We start from the raw sequence: 6,843 nt of genomic DNA, 5'->3' as shown, positions 1-6,843 counted from the left end.
CTGTAAACAGTAAATACCTGAAGTGGGGAGAGTAAGAATGCCCGAAACTTTCAGTTGAATGTGTTTTGCATTAATGTACACAAATCAAATGTTTTGTGAACGATTTAAGTAAGTGGATGAAACATCAGGAATGAAGCAATATAATCCAGTAAAGTAAAGCATGCATACCCTGAGGCAGAAGTGGTTTTAGTTTTCTTGTCATAGCACAGCATTTTGTTGTGTGTTTGTAATGAGGTAGGGGACACTAGAAACAAGGAGCTGAGCAAAATTCTGGGAAGTCTTTGTAGATATTTCAATTGCTAAAAAACAGGTCCCTTTTTAGAGTCAAAATCCATACACTTTGAAAAAGTTGTACTTTTCCTCACATAGGTTTTCACTTTTCTCTCTGTTCTAACCAGCTAAGTATTTCACTGCCTTTTCCTGTATGCAAATATAATGCAGATTGCAGACAATGTATACTTGTAGCGCTGCTTATTTTACTGCTACACTCAAGAATCCATTTTCATTTGATACCACATTTTTCTTCATTCTTTTTTTTTCCTTAGCTCTGAGCTAAATAATTTAGAAATGAGGCTGCAGTGTTCCCAGGGCTGGGAGTTATCCACAGATCCAGTCTCATCCTTCCCAAACAAAGAGTCCAGGGAGAATCCAAATACCCAATGGTTTTTTTAACCCATTGCAAGATCATGCTTCATACTTAAACAGAGACAAAAATGCCCCTGTAGACAACCACTGACAGAGCATTGCAGAGTTCAGACATTTGCTATAAAGTGCTATCTTCAGCAGAACTCCTTTTAATTAAATGTTCGGTTCCTATCTTTGCCCTCTGGGTTATATATTCATGTATTCACTCTTCTGACAAACCATCTCTGTGTTTCATTTCAGGTTCATACGTTGTTGATTACCTAATTACCAGTAGTAAAATAAGCAGCTTGAACTATGTCTTTTTCAGGGAATTTTTGAGGGAGTTTAAAGTCTTTAGAAGTAGGGTGATACTAGTCCTTTCCAAAAAACTGGCTTGGGATGATCCCCTCTGTACTAAAAACTTGAACTTCAGCTGTTGCACCTTATGCAGCATTTAATTAGAGAAGCAAAAAAACAGTGGTTTCCATCAGATTTCTTGTAACTTCTTTTTCAGTTGTTCTGAGAATATATAACAGGAGCTAGAAGTTGGATAAATATCAAACCTTCCAATATATTTCTGCACACCTTTTTTTTCACTAAATCAAATATGAATTGTTCTTCATTAGCAGCCCATTGGGAGAAAACGTAAATCACAAGAACCTCTGTTTATGCAGTGATTTTTTTTTAATAAGGAAAAGGCTTATTCCCCTTATGTTTTACCTTTCTCAAATCACACAATTTAATCATGACATTCTCAGACCCATCACCTTACTCTGTCCTCCTGTCTTACAAGCTGATAAGAGATTGTGGGCCTGGAAACAATTTTTCCACATTTTGCAGGGAGCTGGGCAGGACCTCATGTGAATCTTCTTGCAGGCTTATTTTGAGCTGCCTTACCCAGCATTGGGTGGCCCAGAAGGTAACCCAGTTGTCATGACACATGCATTGCTGGTCAGTATATAGAACTTTCCATCCCATCTTGGTGTTTTTCACACTTCAGGGTGACTCCGCTGAAAGCTTATTGTCTTTGATCTCTCACAGCTCTGCCTTTCAATGATGTGTATTTTTAGATGCAGTGGAAGTAAGCCATTGACTTTTTTCTCCTTTTTTGAAGAGGACTTCTCACATGTTGTTTACACTCTCTGTGAGCCTTAGTGGAGTGTTTCTTCTCCACTGAGAGGAACATACTGTTCACGTGCACTCTTTCTCCTGCTCATGTTTGTGTTGCCTGGAAAAGACCAATTTTCCCTAACTACATCATGCCATGCACTATAAATCACATTTGTGTCCCATTTAAAATATAAACCACAACAGACACAGAAGAACAAAAGGAACCACACGCCCAGCTTTTTTTGACAAAACTCCCACACATTGATAATTAGAAGCACATAAAACCATACACAAGCTAGAAGAGCTTGAGCGGCTGTCATGCCTCATGCTGTCTGTCTCAGCCTCCTCCACTTTCAATTCTGCCACAAAATTGCCTGGAACAGTAAAAAGGGCAGGAGAAGATTAACATAAACAATCTGTGAAACAATGGAGATTAAAATAATAGTAAAGATTGCCTGACAAGTGTGCTTTCATGAGACTCTGGGAAATCTTTGCTTTAATTAATTATCTGCACTTGTCCAAGGGATATCTGAAGCACTTAAACACTAAAAGAAGAACAATGTGTTTTAAAAGCCATCTGTAACACAAATAATTGTTGAAAATGTTTTAACTTGGTGCATAGGCAATGTGGCTAGAGGATTCTGGCTGCATATTTGTTTTATATTTTGCAATCAGCCTTATTGGCCCTACAGACTTGAACCATAATCCTGTGAGCTCACATGTGTAAGTATTCCCACTAGACTGAACAGAACTCTTTGAGGGACTGGATTGTGCAGTTTGTCATAAATATCACCAAATGTAATTAATAGCATTCACTACATATTTTTGCTGCTGTTGCGAGGCTCTGTACATGGTGCTTAGGCTGCATAAGGCATGGTGAATCCACAAGCTTCATACATCCCATTGCCCTTTTAACTTCTGAAGCCCCTAAGAAGAAGCCAAACATAGATGAGTGTTGAAAGAGAAATAACAGTTTGAAGGGCTAAAGGATTTTAGCCAGGGATGTTTAACAAATAAAAGACAAAGTTCAGCAGAAAATTAGAACTCTTCATTCCTCACACAGTATCTCATCATTGATGGCAGTCCTTGCTTCACACTAGCATTTTACAAAATGTGTGTATCACAGCAAGTGAGGCACATGGCAAAGAGGTGAAGAAGAACCTCACTGATCTCAGTAATGTAATTATGAATATTTTATTAGTCTAAAAATTACCAGCACTGAGCAATCTCATTTATCAATCATAATTTTGGCACCAATTTTTTCACAGTGAAACATAGTTATCTTCCATTAGTTTCACCCTCAAAGTCAGGTGGAAAATGATTGACAGGATATAACCATCCTTAAAATAAAAGATGTCATTCTGTAAAGTCCAATTTTTTATGTTTTTCATTTATTTTTAGATTTGCTGTTAACAACTTTAAAATTAGGTACTTGCTACTACTTGTCTGTGTCAATACGTTATAGGTGTTTCATACAAAGCAGCGGAGATGCACTGGACGAACTTACACCAAACCACATGAACTGCACACCTCCAGATCATCCTACCACATATTCTAACACATTTGCTCACTTTGAGCAGTGCTATCTTTCAGGAGACCATAATTTTCCCCAGAATTATCAAGACTTACTGAATGTAAATGAATGACCCCGTTAATGACTCTTACTTATAAGAGTCATTTCTGCCACAACAAATTTACTTCTCTTATATGCATAGTCAGAAGCAATCAGCAAGAACAATGATTTAGTTTAAGACTCTAAATTAGTGCCTAGGTTCACATGGATTGCCAGTAAGACAAAGTGACAGCAAGTTGAGAGTTAATTAGCTATATTTGCTAATTTTTCAAATGTTAGTGAAAAAGGCTCTCTCATCCTGAAGTAATTAATTGCTTTTTGGCCATTGATGCTGTTCATGATTGCAAGCCTAAAAGGGCTTGCTATGTCCCAAGAAAACAACAGCCATATAAAACCTGGAACATCCTACCACTAAGTCATAAGAAAATCCAAAGAGCTCTTTGTTCATAATTCAAAGAAACAGATAAGAACACCAGAGGAAAACAGCAAAAAACAAACCTTTGTAAACATGGAATTCTAGGAAAGAAGTTCTTGACTTCAAGTATCAAGTAAATGGGAAGAATAAATTATTTTTCTCTTCAGTTTTCTAAAAGCCAAACAATGACTTATACTTTATCTCCAGTAAAACTGAAGTCATCATGAGTTCTGCTACTTCTTTCAATAAAACATTTTCTTTTCCAGCTACTACTTTCTCTTCCTCCTGCCTGTACTTCCACATCTGAGCAGTTAAAGTTTTTTAAGAGATTTATATAAAGTGTTACTCAATATTTACAATATTTTAAAGCATAAATAAAATATTTGTTGTATCTGAGTTTGTTAATGTGCCTTCCAAGAAGAAATTATGTTTTAAATTTTCCAGTTGACAGTTATCTTATAATATTAAGTTTACTAGAAATTGATCATAAAACCATGACGTTCTATTAACATCAGTCTGTAAATTCCAATTAAACTTATACAAAACTGAGACAGGATAGGCCCTTTTTTTTTTCCCCTAAGAAATCTTTTTGAATTAGAAAGAATTATCTAAAAAGAAAAGATAATTATTCTGTTTTCTCTCTGGAATAAGCACAAAATCTTTAACCCAATATTTTCAGCTTTCCATAGAGGTCTATCAAATTGCAACTTTTGAGTTGCAATATCAAAAGTTCTTTTCAAACAATTTTCTTTTTCTTTTAAAAGAAACAACAAACAAAAACTGACACATATATGTGTATACCCCAATTTTGCAAGCTTTTAATAATGAGTTTTCATGTTGTTTTTGCTACCTGTTTTATTTCAACTTTTCCATTAAGGAGCATTTTTAAATTGATTTAACTGTATCTTAATCTTTCTCAAATTTATTGTTTTATTATAAAAGAATTACAACTATACTGAATTGGTGTAGTAAGCAAACATTATATGTGTTATCTACTTTCACTTCTCCCAATGCTTCATACTCTCTAGCACATTTCAAGGTGGTACTTAAGATAGAATCTTCACAAATCAACACTGCTTCATGTAAGCAACATTCAAAGCTCAGCAGTGTTTGCATATTTTATTCTACATTTTTCTTTAAAATTCCCTGTATTTAAGTAGATACTGATGAAGGTAGCTGACTCAAAAATCACTGCAAATGACATAAATCTTTTCAGTTTCTTGAAAAAATAATTTCAGTTGCAACTGATAAAAACCATCAGATTCCAACCATTATGATTCCCTCATATTCTCAGCTGAGGAAATCGTAAACGGTTTCTCAGGCAAGCTTAGTCAGAGCTCTCAGAGCTCACATTTGGGTCTTCCCATATGCCAAAAAGGAAACTTAAAGCAGCCTTTCAGTAATTCTCCATCTTTCAGTAATTCCTGTTTGTGAAACTTTATTTGAAGCAATTATTTAATGGAATTTTTTCCTTAATGGTAAACTTAGCTGGCCATTTCCATATTTTTCTTAAAATAAAATGAGACACAGATTTCTGACCCAAGAAATGGTAACTAAGAGGCTCCTCATTATGTGAGCAGTCATTCATTCATGGAAATAAAATTGAAAGAATATCCTAATTACCTATATGGTAGACACTTCCACCCACTGACACCGTTCACTGAGGACACGTGTGCACATTATATTTTACAATATAATTTGCTGTATTCAACCTACATGTTCAATCTTGCATGAAAATAATGATGTTATGTTGATTTTTTTATAACTTTCATTTTAAATTTAATATGAGTCTATGCTATGCTGCTTGGGACTGTAATTTTAATTTTTTTTCTGTGACAGAAGGGAGAGGAAGATTTTTGTTCTATTTAAAAGTGATGGGAAAGGAGGGAATTAGAAAGCCAAATTAGGGGAGGTTATATACAAATAAAAACGGAATCATTCATGTAGCTCAGTTGGTATCCAGGAAGAAAAATCTAGCAAGACATCTTGAAGGCTCTAAAATAGTAATTTTAAATCTGAGGCATACTTACATTACCCATTCTCAAAAAAAAAAAAAAAAAAAGAGTACAAATCCTTTTCCTCCATTCTGTTTTTCAGATCACATTAACTTGTATTATGCGTACTGTAGGTGTTATTTTTAGGTCAGTTGCCTGATACTGGCGCTTTCTGTATGGGTCACAGACGGTTCAGGAATAGACGTATACTGCTACTCTGCTGCATGGGAAGAAAGTGTCTTTCCTAAGGCCTTTTATTCACAGAAACAGCATTTGAACTTCTGAAGGTTTGTTGTTTTCAGATGTGTTTTGGTTTTTTTTAATTTGTAACACTCTGCTCATGAAAGTTTTTGTTGTCCCCGCTTTGTTTGCCCTCTTTTGTAAGCCAAGAAGCCATGTTGGCTTGGAATTATTTAGCATTACTTCCCAGCTCAAGAGCAATTGACCCTGGAAACAAAGTTAAAAATGGTGGTCCACAGAGAACCCATACATAAGGACTGTTTCAGTTTAAGTGTTTCTCACCCTTCACAAGCACACGCACCACATGAGACGATGGAAACCCTCTGCACATGTTTCATAAACTTGCCAAATTATTCAACTGAAAACTTGGTAATTACATGTAGCTATTTCTGGCCACTTAAGCGGAGGCCTCACGCAAACAGATTTCATAGGTCTTCAGCCTAGATGATTGCCAATGACACATACTCTGTCAGAATTTTCCTTCTTCTCTGTCAATTATACTGTACTTCTGTGTATTATCCTGTTGGCAAGATAAAGTATCCTTCTCAAAATCTTGCTTGACCAGAGCTTCTGTAAGCACTATAGAAAAATTAGCATGATTACCTGGCACGGCTTCTTCCCCTTCTGCCCAGATACTCACCTTAGAGCTGCATTCCGCTGTCCACCCAAGCTTTCTGTAAGTTTTGCTCACCAGTGTTATAACCAGATTAATTAGAGCCTTTCAGCTGATGGATGGATTAGGAAAAGCTTTAACAACTGTTCATTTCAAGTGCCATGTTTTTTGAAAGCGGCTCATTCATTCCATCTAGCCAGGATTAAAAGCCAATCACAAGTAAGCCAAGCAAATGGTAGCCAAAGCATAAATCATCATTACATGCTGGCAGCTG

General features: G+C 35.9%; 1 long non-coding RNA gene across 1 annotated transcript; it reads right to left on the bottom strand.

The window, feature by feature from the left end:
* Window positions 1–848: 848 nt before the first annotated feature.
* Window positions 849–6,643, bottom strand: LOC119695821. The gene is made up of 3 exons (XR_005255396.1): window positions 6,597–6,643; window positions 2,551–2,661; window positions 849–2,108 (listed from the first exon to the last, which is right to left on the bottom strand). It is a non-coding gene; the product is annotated as an uncharacterized LOC119695821 (long non-coding RNA).
* Between the last annotated feature and the right edge of the window lie 200 nt (window positions 6,644–6,843).

This window comes from Motacilla alba, chromosome Z, assembly GCF_015832195.1.
Source record: "Motacilla alba alba isolate MOTALB_02 chromosome Z, Motacilla_alba_V1.0_pri, whole genome shotgun sequence".
Taxonomy (NCBI): domain Eukaryota; kingdom Metazoa; phylum Chordata; class Aves; order Passeriformes; family Motacillidae; genus Motacilla; species Motacilla alba.
This window is presented reverse-complemented; position numbering and strand designations above follow the sequence as displayed.